The sequence below is a fragment of the Macaca nemestrina genome, chromosome 11 (genome assembly GCF_043159975.1).
Source record: "Macaca nemestrina isolate mMacNem1 chromosome 11, mMacNem.hap1, whole genome shotgun sequence".
In the NCBI taxonomy this organism is placed as follows: Eukaryota; Metazoa; Chordata; class Mammalia; order Primates; family Cercopithecidae; genus Macaca; species Macaca nemestrina.
This window is the reverse complement of record NC_092135.1, coordinates 53,465,285-53,485,278: the sequence shown is the minus strand read 5'-3', so window position 1 is coordinate 53,485,278 and position 19,994 is coordinate 53,465,285. Positions and strand designations below refer to the sequence as shown.

The 19,994-nt window shown below is 33.4% G+C and overlaps 1 long non-coding RNA gene across 3 annotated transcripts in view; it reads right to left on the bottom strand.

Moving 5' to 3' along the window:
• Positions 1–327: 327 nt before the first annotated feature.
• The window catches only part of LOC105493229 (uncharacterized), a 125,597-nt gene continuing 105,930 nt past the window's right edge, over positions 328–19,994 (bottom strand). For all 3 annotated transcript variants that reach the window (XR_011609782.1, XR_011609784.1, XR_011609783.1), the window contains 2 exons: positions 4,685–4,836; positions 328–2,740 (listed from right to left, as the gene is read on the bottom strand). This is a non-coding gene — a long non-coding RNA (uncharacterized lncRNA). The remainder of the gene's footprint in view (positions 2,741–4,684; positions 4,837–19,994) is intronic.

The following is a 19,994-nucleotide window of genomic DNA, read 5'->3' as shown; positions in this document are numbered from 1 at the left end:
AACAAAATTAATAACACAAATTAATATGTAGAAATTAACAAATTAATATAAAGAAACTTTATAAATCATAGACTTTTAAGATGATCAAATAACCTTGCTGATCATCTAGATATAAAAGAAAATTAAAATAATATTTTTACCTAATATTTAGTGATAAGGAGTAATATTTTGCATTAGAAAATCCAAACTTAGACTAACATTTCTGTAGTTTAAATTTAATATTTTAAATTCTGAATCTTCTTTGAAAGATAAAACATATATTTTTTCAAATTTTTATTTATTTAATAAACAAGTAAAAATTATATATACGTATGGTATACCATATGATGTTTTGCTGTACGTATACGTTGTGGAATGGCTAAATCAGGCTATTTGTCATGTCCATTACCTCACATAATTATCTGTTTGTGGTAAAGACACTTAAAATCAATTTTTTTAGCAATTTTCAAGTATACAATATATTGTGGTTAACTGTAGTCACTATGATGTACTATAGAACTCTTAAACTTATTCCTTCAGTCCAGCTGAAGTTTTGTGTGCTTTGATCACCATCTTCTCAATCCTTTCACCCCTGCTACTAATTCCCAGGACTCTGGTAACCACTATTTTACTCTCTGTTTGTGTGAGTTCAACTTTTTTAGCTTCCACATTTAAGTGAGATCATACAGTATTTGTCTTTCTTATGTTGAATTATGTTGTCTTAATTGACAGAGTTTCCTTCATTTTCAAGGCTGAATATTATTCCATTGTGTATATATACTACATTTACTTTATCCATTCATCCACTGATAAACATTTAGGTTGATTCCAGGTCCTGACTCCTGTGAGTAATGCTTCAATGAACGTGGAAGTACAGATGTCTCTTAGACATACTGATTTCCTATCCTTTGGATATATACCCAATAGTGGGATTGCTGGATCATATTGTAGTTCTATTATTAGTTTTTTGAAGAACTAACTTTGAATATTTTAAAATTGACATTGTGGTCAAATATATTCAAAGTATATTTTTGTTTATAATCTCAAAGACATCTATCTTTAATTTAGAATGATCTTCAATAGGGTGGTATCACCTTCACTCTGTTTTACTATTTTACCTTTCCTCCTTTAGCCATTTAATGAGTTAACAGCTTGTGCCAGAGTCTTTTACAATGAAAATGATGAGTCATGGTGTTTGTGATGAGTCCTGGACTAGGAGCCGGAAGACCTGTGTTTTATTCCTGGTTTGTCCAATAGCTTGCCATATGCCTTTAGTGAGATCATTTACATTTGTGAGTTTTAGTCTAGTCTTCTATAAAAAAGGTGTGAGACTAGATGATCAGAAAGGTTCTTTGATCATCTTGAAAGTCTATGATTTATAAAGTTTATTTCTATATATTAATTTTGTCAAATTAAGATTTTATTTTATTATGGGTAATTCTTAACGCAGACACTCATATAAAAAGATCCAAATATGAAAACAGAACCATTTTACAATTACTACACATGTATGCCTCCATGAAAATACAGTCTTATAATTCCTAGGGCTTTGTTAACATGCTTCCAAAGTAACTACCTTCCTAGGGCTTTGTTAACATGCTACCAAAGTAACTACCCTCCTCAATGAAAACAATTTGTACATCTTTAAGATAAATTTGTGTTTAATGTAATTACTCAGTGATAAATTTATTTAGTTAAACATGTGAGTCCAAATGGTACCCTAATTTAGATGAGGTGTGGACATTGAAACTTAAATTATAAGACAAAATCTTGAGGCCATACACTATATTCACTCTTCACAATATGTGGGCTCAGTTTGGTGACATTTCAAAACATGATGATGGATTTAGTGATACCAAGATTTGTCAGCAATTCCCTACATATAGTCTGAAATGCATATGAAATACTATGAACCTCCAAGAACTAATAAACCTACCTACATGTTTTTAAGATCATACATAGCATACATTTCAAGACTCAAATTGTGTTACAGGTTTTAATTTTTGAAGCCAATTTGCATAACACACTTTACTGACATCAAAAATGGTGAATAAGATCTGGTATTTTTCTGTTTGTTTAAACATCTCTAGCAAAGGGTTAAGATAAAGATATATTTAGTTTTTTGGAAACATTTACAGAGTAGAACGCCTATTCAGTTCAAATCAGAAAATGCAAAATGTTCATGGCCTTTTATGCGTACATAGATTCCCAGGATCTGTTCACACTGCTGAGTCCATGGCAGAAGTTTTGGTGGTCAGCCTTACCTAGTCAACATTTTATTCTCTTCTGCTGCAGAGGAAACCTGCCATCCAGTAGGTATTGATAAAATCACAATTCTACTGCTCTTTAATATGCTAAAAATCCACTGTACTAGTTTTCTGTGGCTGTTGTAATAAAATTACCACATACTTGACTAAAAACAACAGCAATTTAATTCTCTTGCCATCCTGGAGGCCAGAAGTCTGCAGTCAGTTTCTCTAGGACGAAATCAAGTTATTGGCAGGGTTACATTCCCTCCACAGGCTCTAGGAGAGATTCTGCTCCTGACTCCCAGTTTTTTGCTGGACGCTGGCGCTTCTTGACTTGTGGCCACATCACTCTAATCTCTTGTCTTTATGGTCCCGTTGCCTCCTCCTCCTCCTCTTCTGGTTTTCATGCTTCTCTCTTCTAAAGCTTCTTGTGATGACATCTGAGTATCTGAGTATCCACTCAGATAATTCAGGATAGTCTCTTCATCTCAAAATCCTTAACTTAGTCACATCTGAAAAAAAATTAGCATATCAGGTAACATACATAGGTTTGGGGGAGATGGAAAGTATCTTTGGATGTAACTTTGGGAGCTGTTATCAGCCTACCACATCCATTCTTCAGTTAGTCAGTACTTTGTGTTTAATGGGTTCTTAAACTGCAACAGGTAAAAAGACTCCCTGTTACTTAAAAATTTGTAAGTCAGTTATAGAAAATTCACCTATACATGCGATAAGAAGAGTATAAAGAAGATGGGAGACAAGAAATAAAGCATAGTTACTATTTAAGACCAAGGAGGTAAATTTAAATTACACTAAGGTATTATTTAATATTTAAATTTAATGTAAATAAAATATGACAATTAGAGTGGATCAAGCATTTTTCAAAACCAAATTTTAAAAAAATAAAATCTTTTAATGCTGCTTTAGCTGCGACTGTTGATTTGCTTTTACTCTTGCTGTTTCTGAAGCTTGGAAATGCATTTCCTTTCACCTACTCATTATTTCCTTGTTGTCTTTCATGTCTCAGCTTCAATGTTACAACAGCAAAATGGAGGCTGAATCATATAACCTTGATATATTTTAAGTAGCTCTAATCACTAATGAAGATTTTAATTACTTGTTTGCTTGTGTTAGCATCTCACTTCCTTCCCAAGAAGGTATCTTTATGAAAGTTGAGATCTTTTCTATAGAATCCCAGCCCCTAGAACTGCAACTGGCATAACAGATTTTTATAAGTATTGCTTAGTAAATTAGATACTCCCTAAACATTTAATTCAGAGGTCACTTTCTCCAGGAAGAATTCTTGAACTAACTGTGCAGGAGAAATTTCTTCTTCTCTATGCTCCCATCTTCCTCTGCTTGTGCTTAAAACTAACATTCGTCAAGTTGCATATTAACATGTTTGTATGTCTATCTTCTGAGGATACTGTAAGTTCCTGGAAGGCAAGGATTTTATCTTAGGCTGCTTCATATCCATAAGTTTATATTCATACTGGTGCCTGGCACATGAAAGTCACTCAGTGAATATCTTTAAAATGAATTACTCTTTGAAAACCATGAAACTATCATAAAAACAGTTTGTTAAATCTATCTACAATAGTTTTATGCATCAGGATGACTAGCCTATAGTACTCAGTTATTTAATCAAATACTAATCTTGGAGTTACTGTGATTTTATTTTGTAAATGTGGTTAACATCTATAATCAGTTGACTTTAAATAAAAGAAATTGCCCTCTTTAATGTGGGTAAGGCTTATCCAAACAGGTTGAAGGCCTTGAGAGCAAAATTCAGGATTTCTCAGAAAAGAAATTCTGCTTCAAGGCTGCAACATTAACTCCTGCCTGACTTTTCCTACCTTTGGGCTTTCTCTCTCTCTCTCTCTCTCTCTCTCTCTCTCTCCCCCCCCCCCGCCCCCCCCCACCCCACTCTTCCCTCTCCCTTTCCCTCTCTCTCTCCCTCTCCCTCCTCCTCTCCCTTTATACTATCCACCTTTCCATTTAAACCTAACTTAGGCCTAACTTAGAGCAGTGGTGAGAGTTTGACCATATCTAAACAGATTAGACATGAAGCAATTCAGTAACCTTTCGAAGTCATGACAGTAGAAAATTAAAACTGAAAATAATATGTCCAGAAAGGAAATGAAAAATAAATTGACCCTGAAAAATTATATGAAGAACTAAATAACAATTCAGAAAAAATAAAAGATGAATTGACATTATAAACTATTAGAAAGTTTATATTATATTCAGTAGCATTTACTTTAAAAAGTAGGGTAGTACTAAATGGTATTTTAAAATGATTTTTATGCTGCAGATCCTTAAAAAATATATCAAGTTATTAGTCATATACCATAAGAGAAAAGGGATATCTTGATCATTTTTTGAGATACTTTACAATTAGTTTGTAACTTCTCATGAAGTGAACTTTTCACTTCAGAGCACTTCAGAGCACCTACTTCAGAGCACCTCCACTGTGAAACTTGACCAGGAAATGAGGCAGTTTCCATTAGAAGTGGTTCCTTTGAGGCTTTCTCTACTGCAACTGAGTAATGAAACTTTATGGTGTGGCTGCATCTCAGGATCCCAGGCACTGACTTCCTTCAGTGGCCTGGAATGAAGAAGATAAAAGCTAGTTATTCTCAGCTCTCACTTTTCCTACTCTATTTCATCCAAAATGAACCTTTCTTTTCAAAAGCAAAGCACGATATTCTATCCACACTGGATAAAACTAAGTAAATAGATTTCCATGTTAGCAGAATTTGAAAAGAAACTGTATTTTATAGTCAGGATCAAGTCAGGATCATTTCTCCAAACATATTTCATGTATTTTGGTATTGATATTTAGACATGTATTTTTATTATCTTTTTTGTTTTAGATTTTTTTTGCAATAAGATCATAAATAAAAAATTATGACTATTGAGAACTCTGTTGGGATTTTGATATACTAATAAAAAATGACTCCAGTTAAGTAGGTTTGATTAAATCTGACTTTCCAGATGAAGACAAAACATGTCAAGAATCACAAGACTTTACTTGGTTTTTCAGGGAGTTGGAACCACAAAAGAGCCTTCCTTTACTGGAAAGAACTTTGAGGTGACTAGAAAAGGCAAGGTGCAACGGATGTCATGGACTAAAGTAAAGAGTAGAGGCCAGCGATTTACAGCTCGAGCATTTCAGACTCAGCATGAGCATTTCAGATTCATCATGTCTAAAACCTAACATCTTCTAGAAATTGGTCCCATTCCTGACCTTCTAATGTCCATGAATAACTCCACTCTTCTCCAGTTCTGGGCTCATGTCAGTTTTCACTCTTCCTCAATTGTTCCTCTAAATCTAAATCCTCTCCATTAATCATTTGTTTCTAGTTAGGTTATTTGTAATTTTTTCCGAATCGGTTTGTTTTACTGCAATCAACTTAACCTGATTTTACACTATTGTATTGGCCTTTAACTAGATATTCTGACATCTAATCTCCTACTTCTTCAACTTTTTGTGCATTCACAGTGACCCGATTAATCTCTCTATAATGCAACTATCAGGCTTACTTACCTTAAAAATTTTAAATATGCCTATGGATTATAAGCAGGATAGTCAAGATCCTTTCATCTGTCACTCTGTGTTCTTCCAACAAGGACCTTACCTCCCTCTTATATACTTCTACTTTCTAACATGCCAAATAAATATTCCCCTGCTTTCCAAACACAATTCAGTGTATATCTGCACTTTACTTTTGAATGTGTCCAGTGTAAATTCTATATAAATACTATGCCTCCTTTAGAAATGGAGCCAGAGATGTCTTTGTTTAAGAAACCATGGTTTAGTTCCAGCACAAAACAACAAAATCCACATCTGTCTCTTTTCCTGTGGTGGGTATTTACTGACACATAGCAAAACGTACTAGAAAGAATCATATAGGTTGGATTCTGGCTCTGCCATATGCCAGCTTTGGAATACAGGCAAATGACTTAACCTTTCTGTCTGTTTCCTTATCCATGAAATTGGGATTAAAATATTTACTTTAGTGTAATTGTTTATCTCAGTTGTTTATTATTATTTATTGCCTCTCTCCCTTCAATGGAATATAAGCTTAAGAAGTCAAAAATGTTGCCTGTTTTGTTAACTGCTATTTCCTTCAACACCCTGAGTGATGTCTGGAACAGAGTAGGACATCCATACTATTTGTTGAATGATAAACGATTAGCACCTGGTAAGGGCTTCACAAATGGTGGCCATAATCACCATTGCCATCAATCATTATACATCACCTTTTAATGCTGCCTAGCATAGCTATTTATTTTTCAAGCGAAATTAAGGTTATTCCTACTTTATAAGTCTTTAGTAACTACTTGGTGATTGTCCTGTCCAAAATTGTACCAAAGCTCATATTATCTAAGATTACATGAAGTTCATGATTTGAGGAAACAAATCAAAGTTTATTTAGTGGCATTTTCTCCCTAAGGACCACATACTCACATTTTATTGCTAGTAATCCAACTAGAGATTATCAGCTGCCTCTAGGCTCTTTATGCCATACATATTTACTTTTTTAGCAGCCATTTTTAATTATTTTTGATTCCTCTTCAAAGCCCACAAAATAATAACATGTCACATTTTAATAGCGCCTTAGAGAAAATTATTTCTGACCAACACATGAGTGTTTAAATTTACAAGACATATATGTAGGAAGTGATGATATTATTAGGAAGTCAAATTTACAAGACATAGATATAGGAAGGGATGATATTATTAGTAAGATTCTTCCATGAGATTTCAGTGGTACTGTTGGAACATCAATTTAAAACAGCTAACCTTTCTCTCAATCCAACCAACCTGGAGGTTAATTTTTCAACCATCCAATGGATCAATTAGTCTTATTTCACACAAAAATGTATTTTTGGAGAAGAGGTCTTATCTTTAGCTACACTCAAGCTACACTGCAGCTTGAGTTTATTATATTCAACTCCTTCCTGTGCAAAATTTGATAAAGAAGAAATCAGGGCAAGCATGACTAGTAGTGGCTCATGGAGTCTGGCCATTCCTGCATCAGGAAGATATGCAACCCACCAGGAAAGTTCAAGACCTTCCCGTTCTGGTTCACACAGACTATTCATCTACACAGAACTAAAAGCTAGGTATTATTAATCCCAATTCACAGACTGAGTTATTGAGATTCAGTGAGGTTAATCAACTTGTACGAAGTCCTGCTTCATACTTGGAAGGCATTTATTTGCTTATGAAAAATCAGGTACTTGGACAAGTAGAATCAATGATTGGTTTTAAATAATTTTTTTTGTACATTTCTTTAACAGTATCTATAAAATGATTTGTTTTGCTATGAATTAAAAAGCAACCTTTTAAGTTCCTCTACCAGCTACCTGTCTTCAAGTGCAGATATACACAGGATGAAAGAAAGAGGAGAAAGCAAAAGTATTTGATCAGGAATCATAGTGATGCTATCTTGTATTTGTACTCGTTTAATAATTTTGGCTGAATAAATGGTATCTTAAAAAGAGAGTAATGCTATATGAGCAGAAATTTTATATAAATCTCTAGTAAGCTAGCCATGAATATTAAACAAAAGTTGTCCTTTTAATAAAAAAAATTAAAAGAATATTTTTTCTTAAATCACAAAATTATGTCTCTGAAATTGGAGCTCTTATACTTTTTGTGAGTCTTCCCTATTATTTTGTAACTGTAACATGAATATAGATTCCAAATATTGTGATTGAAAATCCTAGAGGGGATTTTTGTGAAACTTAACAGCAAAATGTAGTTGACACTCATTCTCTGTTACCCTAGGGCTATAGTTTTGCTACAGTTTTGATCATAGTCAGAGTGGATTCATTCCTGTCAGCATGGTGAATTTTATACTCATATCACAGGTATATTTTACAATCCTTTTCCCTTTTTTAAGTACAAACAAAGTAAAAATAAATTCAGTTATGCTATAAAATTTCAACCAAGATCTAAAAAAAATATATATGAAACAGATACAGGCCGAAATCTGTCCCCTTTCAAGTCTGGTTGTCTGATTAAATTTACTGTAATGCTATTATTGATGTAAATATTAGCATGCATTTATGCATACATTTATTTACTTAACACAATCACTTTAATACATCATGATAAATAGAAAATCAGAACAAAAGAGTTATGTATTTATCAATTGCCCTGTAATTGTAAGAAAGCAGTGGCTGTGTGTTACTAAACCTTACAATCAGTGTAATACATTATATATCATCTTTTAGCTTTAAAATATGTTTTAAGACCCTATTCCCTATTGCCCAGGTATTAGACACCAATGACAGTTGCTTTCAATTTTTTAAAAAAGTACATTCCGATCGTAGGTTCCCAAGAAGGTTAAATATAAATTAGTCATAAAGCCAATGGAATAGACAGGAAATGATTAGGCTGTGTGATTATTTCTAGATTTATAGTGTTTTAACACTACTAGTGTTTAATTAAGGAAAAAAGGAGTCAATTTTATTTTATGTGATTATTTAAGACCTCAAAAATTAATGTTCTTCTTACTCTGTAATGCTGTAGTTCTAAAGCAATGTTGAAGACAACAAAGTCCTGTTTGATAGTCTAGCCTTTCAGCGAACAGCTCTTCTTCCTGTCTTTGATGTAGGAATGGTTTATTTAATCAATTATTAATCAAAGTTATGGCATTCTTCTTATATATTTAGGTAAAACTAAAAGATGACTTTCCCAAGCCTTATTGCTTAAATAAAAGTTTAAATAGACTGTGCAAACACTTGACTTTGACAAGGCAGATATTGGAGTGATTTAAGTTTTAGAGAGTTATGGTCTCAATTGGATGCTTAGATGAAAAGGGATGTGTGTGTTTGTGTGTGTGTGAGAGTGTGTATGTGTGTGTCTAGTGAGATTTTCTAGCAATAGATGATGAGCATGTGCCAAAGTATCCAGAACACTTTTGATAACCTTCCCTCTGATAACAAAAGCCAGTACAGATAATTTGATTAGTGTTTTCTTTGCACAGGTGTTAAAGTTGACAGGAAACAGCTGAAAGGCACACATAGTGGTGCAAGCTGGGCAGCTGGACACTTTGTGCATGGAGAATCTTGAGCATTTGGTAACATTTGGCAGCTTAACACAGAAAAAAATGACTGCAAGCAAAATCTCAACTGCTGCTAATTAGCAGCAATGAACTGTGGGTAGGACAGTGCATTTTAATGTGAGAAGATTTTTACAGTAACCACCACACTAAGGGGCGGGGGGGTATAGAAAGAAATGCTCCCTAGCTGACCCTAGTGGCAATCCAAGCTGCATATTGCAATAATCCTGTAAATTACTATGCTTTCTTATACAGTAACTTGGAGTTAATTAGTAATTTAACATTCCTCTACACTATTAAATGTCTTTTTTGCATTATATTATGTTGTTTCATGGGCTTACCTTAACACTAATGGGGTTTTGTTATATTTTCTCAAAACAGTAACAGTAAAATAAAACTGAGCTAGAAAATTAATTAGTTATCTTTTTACCTTTGATTTACCTGTTATTAACAATTAAGTGGTGGTACACATTTTTAAAGTGGTTTCAGAGGTTACATTGAGATGAATATACTTCCAGAATATATTAGAGAGGAAATGTGAATAAAAATGAATAGTGTACATTCTTCAAGTGACTATGCCATAGATGCAGAATGCAACGCAAACATATTTCATATTTCTGCTCTAATAGAGTGGTTTAGTAACGTGGGTGGCAGAAGGGAAGGAGGAATAGAGGTAGAAAAGGAAAGCCTATTTATCTACATTTTCTAATTAAAAAAAAATCTTTGTAAAAAAACATCCATACCATTCTTGAGTTTATGTCATAAATGTTAATGTGCTGGAGTGAAGCAGTAGATTTTAGCATATAAGAAAAATATGCACACTTTTGTAGCTTTGCAGTTTGTAAATGCCAGAGGATTTTGTAGGATTCTGTGATGAGGAAAATGTGATACTCAAAAATTTAGGTAATATAAATTAATGCAAGTCATGATAACTTTCAAATAGAAAACTCTTAGATGAGGGATTGTGGTAAATGAAATTATTCTGAATATTTGAACAGAAGAAAGAGGTTAAATTTGTTAGTATGGTGTTTTCTTAAAATTTTTTAACTAGCCACCTCTTTCTCCTCCTGCAATTCTAATTTTCCTACTGAATGAAGCAGACAAATAAAACAGTATTGCGTGCTTGCACTTTAAAAACTGTTCTTATGCATTTGAAATGGAAATTCTACTGTAGTGTGTGTGTATATTAAAGATAAAGAAAGTGTTTTTATTTGTCATCTTAAAGATCAATGTGAACTTGACGGTGGAACAATTTAGTAAAAGCAGGGCTTCAGAAGAAGAAAAGCTACGGATGTACGTGGAAAGGAATGAATTCAACACAAAACACTTCCAAAAGATTTCGTCTCTTGGGGCTCCCTCTAAAAGTGTCTGCTACCATTTAAAACCCCATCCTTTGCAGCTGGATTTGAACATACCATAAAAAATTCATCCACGCTTTAAGAGATTTCTGCTTTTCTGTCCTCTCTATTGTTAGACAAATTGAAGTGTGCACTCGGAAGGAGAGTGGCAGTGAACTGCGAATTTATTTACTCATTCGATTCTAATATTGAGAGAATCTACTCTCTCCGTTCAAAGGGTAGAGCAACAATGCAAGTGACATCAGGTCACCCAGCACTTCATAGCTACCTGTGAGATAGAATTGTTCTCCTTGCAGATAGGAAGTGACTGAAACCTCTTTTTCTCATCAATGTCTATTATGATTGATGGCTCTATGGTCACATTGAATATGCCCTTTTTAAATAATTCACAATGTCATCACCATAGTACTAGTTGATAACTAGCCTGTTATTTTTACCTTTGTTCATTCACTATCAGAAGGTTAGATAAATTAAGTACTGTGGATTTTGGTAGCATTTAACCAACCAAAGTAGACTGTTTATAGCCCAACACAACAACAACAGCAGCAAACATTGATTTTATTTTTTACTGGCACTCTGAATGTTCTCTCTCTCTCTCTTCCCCCAGTGAGTGCTAAAAGGAAAATCAAAAAACGCAGAAGCACTTGTAGAATGCTTTAACTTGAAACCACACTTCGGTATTAAGCTATCATAAGATTTTCAATATAAAAAGCAGTCACACTGCATTGAGATATATGGAATTTTACATATTCTGTACTTATTTAAAAATAACCTATCATATTTATTTAATGTGTCCATAATAATAAGATTTATAATTTACTTCCAAATATCTGATGCATGAGTTGTTAAACCAGCATCTGTACTAAACAGCAGAAAAAACATTTATTTAAAATGTAATGCTTGATATCGGGAGTACACTACATAAGAAATAATATAATATTTCAGTTATTTTCTAAGTCGGTTGGAAGTCAGAGTTTATTTAACTTTTGAAATGTGGATGCAGGTCATCAAAAATTCTTCATTTTATAAGATACAAATGATTATATAGCAGTTTTGACCAGTGCTAGTTATTAAAATGAGTAACAATGTGCCTTTTATAATGCAAATTTTGTTGTGTTACACATAAATTGTTGAGAGGTCAATTATACAAATTCAAAATATCAAACAAAGGAATTGACTTATGTCGCCTTAAATAAACAAACTTTCTTTAGATTTTAATTTTAACATATTGTAACATAGTAACATATTATTTAACAATATAATACAATATTTAACATATTGTAACATAGTAATTCAATATATTTTATTTGTGCAAGTCTCTCCACAGAGTACAAATGCTTCAAATCTCAGATTAAGAATACTAATTTTCTTTTCTTTTCTTTTTCTTTCTTTTTTTGAGACAGAGTCTGGCTCTGTCACCTAGGCTGGAGTGCAGTGGCGCGATCTCAGCTCACTGCAACCTCCGTCTCCCGGGTTCAGGCCATTCTCCTGCCTCAGCCTCCCAAGTATCTGGGACTACAGGCGCCCGTCACCACGCCCGGCTAATTTTTTGTACTTTTTAGTAGAGACGGGGTTTCGCCGTGTTGGACGGGATGGTCTTGATCTCCTGACCTCGTGATCCGCCCACCTCGGCCTCCCAAAGTGCTGCGATTACAGGCGTGAGCCACCGTGCCCGGCCTAAGAATACTAATTTTCTTAAAACTTAGATATGCTACACATATTCAACCTACAATAAGTTATATAATTTTCAGAGATAAATTATGGGCTTAATAGAATTGTGTCTTTATAAAAAAGTTTAACCTTGGTGTTTTATTTTTAGAGTCCTAATTTTGGATGTTTATTATTTGTTGATTTTATTGTCCAATTCTGTTTCTCAAAGTAACAATGTCAGGTGGAATGAAAAAATATAAAGTGAGTCTAGACTTAAAGTATGTGCTTAAAGTTTCAATATGTTATCATAAATAAAAGAGGTCGAATTGCTAGGTAAGAGCTGTCATGTTATCAGAGATGCTATAATTGTAAGTATAGAGTGCTATTCGTTCATTTACTCAATAAATATTGGCCACTAGGAAATGGAGAGATAGTTTATGTTCTATCAGGGAAGACAGACAACATATTTTATTTTTAAAATTAAGGCAACCTCAGATAGCAATACATCCTTTGAAGAAAATAAAGCAAGGTGATGTGCTAGAGAGACATTGGGGAAAACAGGTCTTGAGAGCATTATTTAGACTGAGTGGCCAGGGAAATCCTGTGTGGGTGAGACTGAACTGAGAAAAATAATGCACAGGTACCAATCATGCAAAGATCTGAGGCTAGAGAATTCTAGATCAGCAATTCCTAGATTTCTATTATGGCAAAAACAAACATGGTATTTCAGAATGACTAGAATGATGAGGAGAAAGCCCAGACAAGATGAGGTTAGGAAGTCAGGCACAGACCAGGGAAAATGCTGCATTTAGGTGCTAAGACATTTGGATATCACTGTATTCTATACACAGTGAAAAGCCATTGAAAGGTGTTAAGCAGGATAGTGACGTTATTTGGTTCCTGTTTTACAAAAAATTCCTAGCTGTAGAGTTAAGACATTTGAAGCCTTGCTGTCACCTCCAGTGTGTGCTACTTAACTTCTGGGAGCCTCCATTACTTTGACTCCAGTATTGAGTAGTGCCAATAAGAAAGATAGATAAGAAAGTGCCTAACACAGTGCTTGGCAACTTGTAAAGGCTCAATGAATATGAAATCTCTTTAGTGTTCTTACCTTTGGTTGTAAAGTTTCAAAATGTCTAAGCACAGGATTTGGACACCTTATCACTATGAAGGTTAATTAAATCTCATTTTAATATTAATTTATCTTCATGAGAAAATGAAGTAACAAGTTGATCAAAGACAGTTACTTGTTTCACAGGTGCTATCCATTAAGCAGCTATAGGTATTAGTAAAATAATTACATTTATGGAGACCTTAGCATGTCCTAGATACATCCTAAGCTTTTTGCATACATTTGCTTATTTATCTTACAATACAGACATGAATTTATGCTATGATTATTCTATTTTACAGATGGAGAGAGGGCCACAAGAGTTATATAACTTTCCTAGGTCATAGCAACAGAAATAAGATATTAAAATGAGGTTATTTCTTCAAAACTAGTATCTTAACAATATTCAGGGCTTAGGGAATTAGTGAACTTAAACATTTGAGATTTAATATAGTTAATATATATTCTCAATTTAGAGGTCAACTGATACATACATAAAATGAAAATTTGATTTGTTATTGTAAAACAAGTGGCTTAGGCTTTAAAATATATAGTAAAGAATATAAAATGAAAAGACTGCTGAGTTGAAAACAATCTTTTTCAGACTCCCCCTTTTAAAAAGCAATTTTATTTTAAAAATGATTATTTTGAAGTAGTTTTATAAATAATTCAAATATTTTCTCTTTATGTATTGTTGTTTCTTAACTTTTACCTAAATATAACCACATGGAACACGTGAAAAGTAGAAAATAAAACAAATGGAAAAAACCTGAAAAGTATTTAACTAGATAAAAATGTTCTTAATTGAAATAAGTGTTATTTTCTTTTCCCTGTGATTAAAAACTCAATTTTACTGTTAAAAAATAAAAGTCAGCATTTTAAATATATTTAAGAGTCTATTATCACAAGAAATTCTAGCCAAAAGAGGTAGTGCAATGTTTTAAAAATTAAGGTTCAATTTTGTTTTTTTTATTTCATAAAACTTTAAAGAAGTGCTTGTACAAAGAGATGGGGGCAATTAGAGAGGAAGCTAAGAAATCAAAGATGTAATAAAGAGAGAATATGCTTTGAAATTTGTGGAAGCTTGAAAATCACTATTTGTTTTTACTTAAAAAGAAAGAAAAAGTAACTACTCAGGAGCCTGAGGCAGAGAATTGCTTGAACCCAGGAGGCAGAGGTTGCAATGAGACAAGATCACGCCACTGCACTCCAGCCTGGGCGATGGAGCGAGACTCCATCTCAAAAAAAAAGAAAAAAAAAAAAAGAACAGAAAAGCAAAAAGAAAAAGTACAAGGGAAGACATGGAATAGTGGAAGCATGATTTCCTTGTAACCAATAAAATACATTTTATAAAAATAGCTCTTTAAAACGGGATTAAATAATCTTTAGCTATCCTAAAATTCCCGTGGCTTTCTATATAAATGGCCATCCTTTAGAATGCCATATTTGAGGCTTTGCCTAACTTAAAAACATTCATTTATTAAAATAATAACAATAATATTGTTGCCGTTTGACCACCATATTTCAGGTAATATGGTAGACAACCTGGGATATAAAAGTCAACAGTAATCAATGTCCAGCCTCAAAGTAGGAGAATTAAGACAACTATATGTAACACAAACCAATATACACTGGGCTTGGTGTGTTGAGCTGGTCAGTTCATATGGTGATGTGATAATCATTTCACTGTGGTGAGTTTAAAGTTGTAGTTGCCATTTTTTTTCAGGAACGATTCAAATATGGCTTTTTATTAATACAAAAATTATCTCTGTGTAACTTTTTCCATCAGTGAATATTACAATGTAATCTATAAAGATCTCCCATTTCCAAGATGACTGATTGAATCTCAGTTGTTGAAGCATCACTAGTACTTACCTCAGCAGGGTTAAACTTGACAAGTGGTAAAAGAAAAAGCAAAACAAATTAAGCAAACATCCAGACATGCTTACATACAAATAATCCAAATAAACTAGAAAGCAATCCAGTATATCCCAAATAAATTTAAATTGGAAAACCCACAGTAAATATATGGAGCATTATCAATATGAGAAATGGCCAGCATAAATATGAGGGCATCATGAAGGTAGGAGAGTCCATAATAACAATAGGAGGTTGTTCAAAGAAACATGTTAAGAAAGTGAAATACAAAGTTCTAAAGAGAGCCTGTGGAATGGAAAGTAAATTGAAGAATTAAAAAAAGGGGATGGGGAATAAGGAAAAGTAGGAAAGCAGTGCCATAAAAGGAAAAGAAAAAAATATATATCTTTGACCAGGCACGGTGGCTCACACCTGTAATCCCAGCACTTTGGGAGGCTGAGGCAGGTGGATCATCTGAGGTCAGGAGTTCAAGACCAGCTTGATCAACGTGGTGAAACCTCATCTCTACTGAAAATACAAAAATTAGCCAGGTGTGGTGGTGGGCACCTGTAATCCCAGCTACTCGGGATGCTGAGGCAGAAGAATCACTTGAAACCTGGAGGCAGAGGTTGCAGTGAGCAGAGGTCACACTAGTGTACTCCAGCTTGGGCGACAAAAGCAAAACTTCCTCTCTCTCTCTCTCTCTATGTATATATATCATATATATATGTATCATATATATGTATCATATACATGTATCTCATATATATATCATATATGTATCATATATTTGTATCATATACGTGTATCTCATATATATGTATCATATATATATATATGTGTGTGTGTCTTTTCTTATTATTCTTTGAAAAAATTAAAGAATTTACATTGGCCCGCAATGATGAGAGCAGCTTCAGTATGGTTATTTTGTGGGGGAGGGGGATATAGAAGGGACTGGTTATAGGAGGGATAAAATATAAAGTTAGAGTTTCTTAATTTGAAAGTTTGACAAGTATATTTTATGACAGTGTTGGCACAATGAAAAAAAGTATTTTGCTTGTTAAAAATATTTTAAATTTATATAATTAATAATTCAGTAAAACCATCCATTTACACTTTTAGCTGACATTTTGAAATATGCTGTGTGTGTGTGTGTGTGTGTGTGTGTGTGTGTGTGTGTGTTTATGAACTCATGGTGTTAATCACTCCCTACATAATACAGAATTATTTGGGACTTTAAAAATTGAGGAAAATTTGAGTTAAATTTTCTGAGGTGAATGTCAACAGCCTTGATACATGATGATGTTCACTTCTGAGAATATGCATAATTCCAGCCAGGTATCAAATCAAGCCACAACTGGAGATCTGAACTCTAAGAATAATATCAAAAAATAATTTGGTATGTGAAGGCTGAAATGATCGCAATTTGGATAACATGCTGGTATTTACCTTACAACATATATGCATGTAAACTACTAGGGTCTAATCAAAGTGAAAATAATTTTGAGACTGAATCAGTCTGGCAACAAAACATCAATTCCTTGAGCAACTAGACTCACTGCGCTATATAAAATTTTCCTAAACAAAGATACAAGTATCATTCTGTCATTTCTAACACTCTCTTTCTCTTACATAAAATACAGCTTTTTTAGTGTAGTATATTATCACATACTATCATTATTATTTTGTGAATATCGGAACCAGCAAAGAATGAACAGATCATCTGTCCAAATCCTCATTTATTACAGTTTTGTAGCAGCATAATAAACAAAACTTATAAAATCCCTGTCCACATGAAGCTCATAATATAGTTTCAAAAGATCAGGAAATCCAGAGTTTAAGTGACTCATAATCCTTATTTCTCAAGGTCTCTCTGCTACTAAATAGAAAATTGGGCCAAGAACTCAAGTTGCCTGACCCCTGATTTATTAATGTTTCTGGTGTTCTGGCCATGAGAGTCAGAAGGTCTGCATTTGTGTTCCAATTTGCTATTCATTGACAAATGTTTTGGAAATGACATTTGTATATGACATTTTCATTAGCTTATATCTAAAAAATACAATTGTTCAAACAAATAGTATATGTATATACTTTTTGTCCTTTAGTGAGTGCTTTTCTTATATATTAACAACAGTTTTTTATTCTTCAGATGAAGAAGGCAAGAAACGTGTACTTCAAAGAGTACTTCATGGTCCAATGATAACCCACAGGAAAAAAAAAATTACAAAAAAACACAAAGGTGCTACTCAGATTGTTAGATAATGTGCAAAATAATTGAACTAGGCTGTCTATGAAATCTTTCCAAATAAAAATTTTAACTCAAATTTAAAACAAAATTATTTATCTTGTTACTGTAATACAAATTTCTTCAAGCTTTAAAAGCTGTTCAAGAAAATACGGTGGTAGTGAAATTAGCATTAAAACTTTGTAAGTTATTAGCTCCTATTAACTGACATTGGATATCTAGCCTTCTAAAGTATACTTTCTCTTCAAGATCTTTCTGTGTTGCTAATGTTTGTCTCTCACACACTTTGCCACAAGTCTACTACAGCAATTCTTGCCTAGTCTTTTGAGCAGGATCTTGTCTTCAGATGACTCTCCAAGCATCTCAGTCCCTTCTAGCAGTTGCCTCTATTCTGTCAGGAATTGCAGTTATCATCAATGTATCAGCAGGATGGCATTCTTTACCAGACCCCGATTTATTCATCTTCTTCAACTGAGGACCACATTCATTTCCTCTACTCCTTTTGGCACGGCAGTTCACCTTTGGTGGCTATACCATTCTTCCACAAGGTCAAAGGTAATTTTTTTCTCTGACCAATAGGTTTACTCTCTTATTTGTCATACTGTTTTAGGACATCCATAAGTGGTATTGACTGAACTCCAATGTTATAGAGAAAAATCTCTTACAATACTCTACCATGCTTCTGGTGATGTCTTAATGAGGTACATACATACACTACAAAATTATTACTGTCTCTTGAGTTTTAGAATAACTAAGTCAGATGTATCATACTTAGCTACTGGTCAATGGACTCTAAACTCAAGTTGATGTTTTAACTTTATGCAATTTGAATAAAAGGATAACACTTTAAACAAAAAATTAACAAGTGGGTGTCATTGACAGCTTTTAAGATTTATTTCTAAATACCAAGACAAAGAACAAAAGATCAATACTTGAGAATCCACGTTCAAAGATCTTTTTTTCAACCTATGTAAGTAATTCTCTAGTGTCCTATGGATGACTAGCCTACTGGCAAGATATTAAGTACCAGAAGACATTCATCTGCCAACATTCAGGTTTTCTAATACAGAATCCTATGTTTACATGAATGACTTCTCTATTTCAAAGATATATGGAGAACGTGAGCACTCACTTTATTTTTCCCTTTTCTGTCTTTAATGGATAATGCATACATGTTTTACTTCTATTGACAGCGTAAAAACATTTGAAAATAAAATGTGTGGAAAATCTCATTGCTATTCATACAAACAAATGGACAATAAGCAACAAAAAGTGTGAACAATAAAAAATAAGACTAACTTCATTATGGCTATTGACTAATGGCCTTGTCTAATCAAGATACATCAAGAAGCCCTGATCTAAGAACTGACTAGCATTATCCAAGAATTTTCTGGATGTGGCTGGAGTGTGAGAATTCCACATTGATTGTGCATATGTTTTAAAGGATTGATCTTCCACAAAAACAAAATAGAAATAAATTACCCTTATCCATAAGAAACAAATTATAAGCAAGATTGGTTTTCCAAAATCCACATTAGATGGGATTGTAGTGTCTGAATGGAAGTCTTTACTTTATGAAAATTATAATTATTTTGATTTTTGTCCACAATCAGCTTGAAATGTTGCAAAACTCTGCAGGTGCTCACTGTTATAACAAAACCATGGGAACAGATGGTGCAAGGTACCAGGCCAGCTCAAGGGATTAAATGTGAGGCTTTTGAAATTTAAAATTAAAGCTGGGTGATCTTGGGAAAACCTGCCTGCCAAACACGCTTGCTTAAAAAAAATAAAAATAAAAAATTTACCCAAATTCTCTTGACAAGCTTATTTACATTCGAATGACTAGGAAATATTAAGTAGTTATAAAGTACTCTTGGCAGGGTGCAGCCCACCTGATCAAATTAAAATATGAAATGCTCACTTCCATTATGGCGCTAAGGCTTTGCATGCAGTGACCTCCCTCTTACATTTAGTTCCTACCAGGAGCCAATTTCTTTGGACAAGTTGGTACATTTATAGGTGCTAAAATAAAGATATTGTAAGCACTGTCTCTTTTAAAAGGACAGAGTGAAATGTTTGGTTGACTTACTAATGATGAGTTTAGGAGATTTACATCCATTGCTATGAGTAGAAGAAATGAGAAAAGAAAATATTCAAAAGTTAACATGCTCAACCAGCTTTAGTTCTAATAACAAAATCCAGGTTCAAAATACATTGAGAGAAACATACTTAAAATATCAAGGTTGTTATATTTATTTTGGTATTGCTAGTATACTCTTTATAATAAAGTAATATCTTATGATGATACATATTAGAACATTTGAGCAATTACTATGAAACACGAAGTATTTTTATATTAACATTAATGCTCCAAACTCCTTTGCAAGGTACATATTATCTATACTTACAGTTGTGGAAACATTCTCCATTACTTGCTACTAAGTATTGAAAACTTGAATACAACAC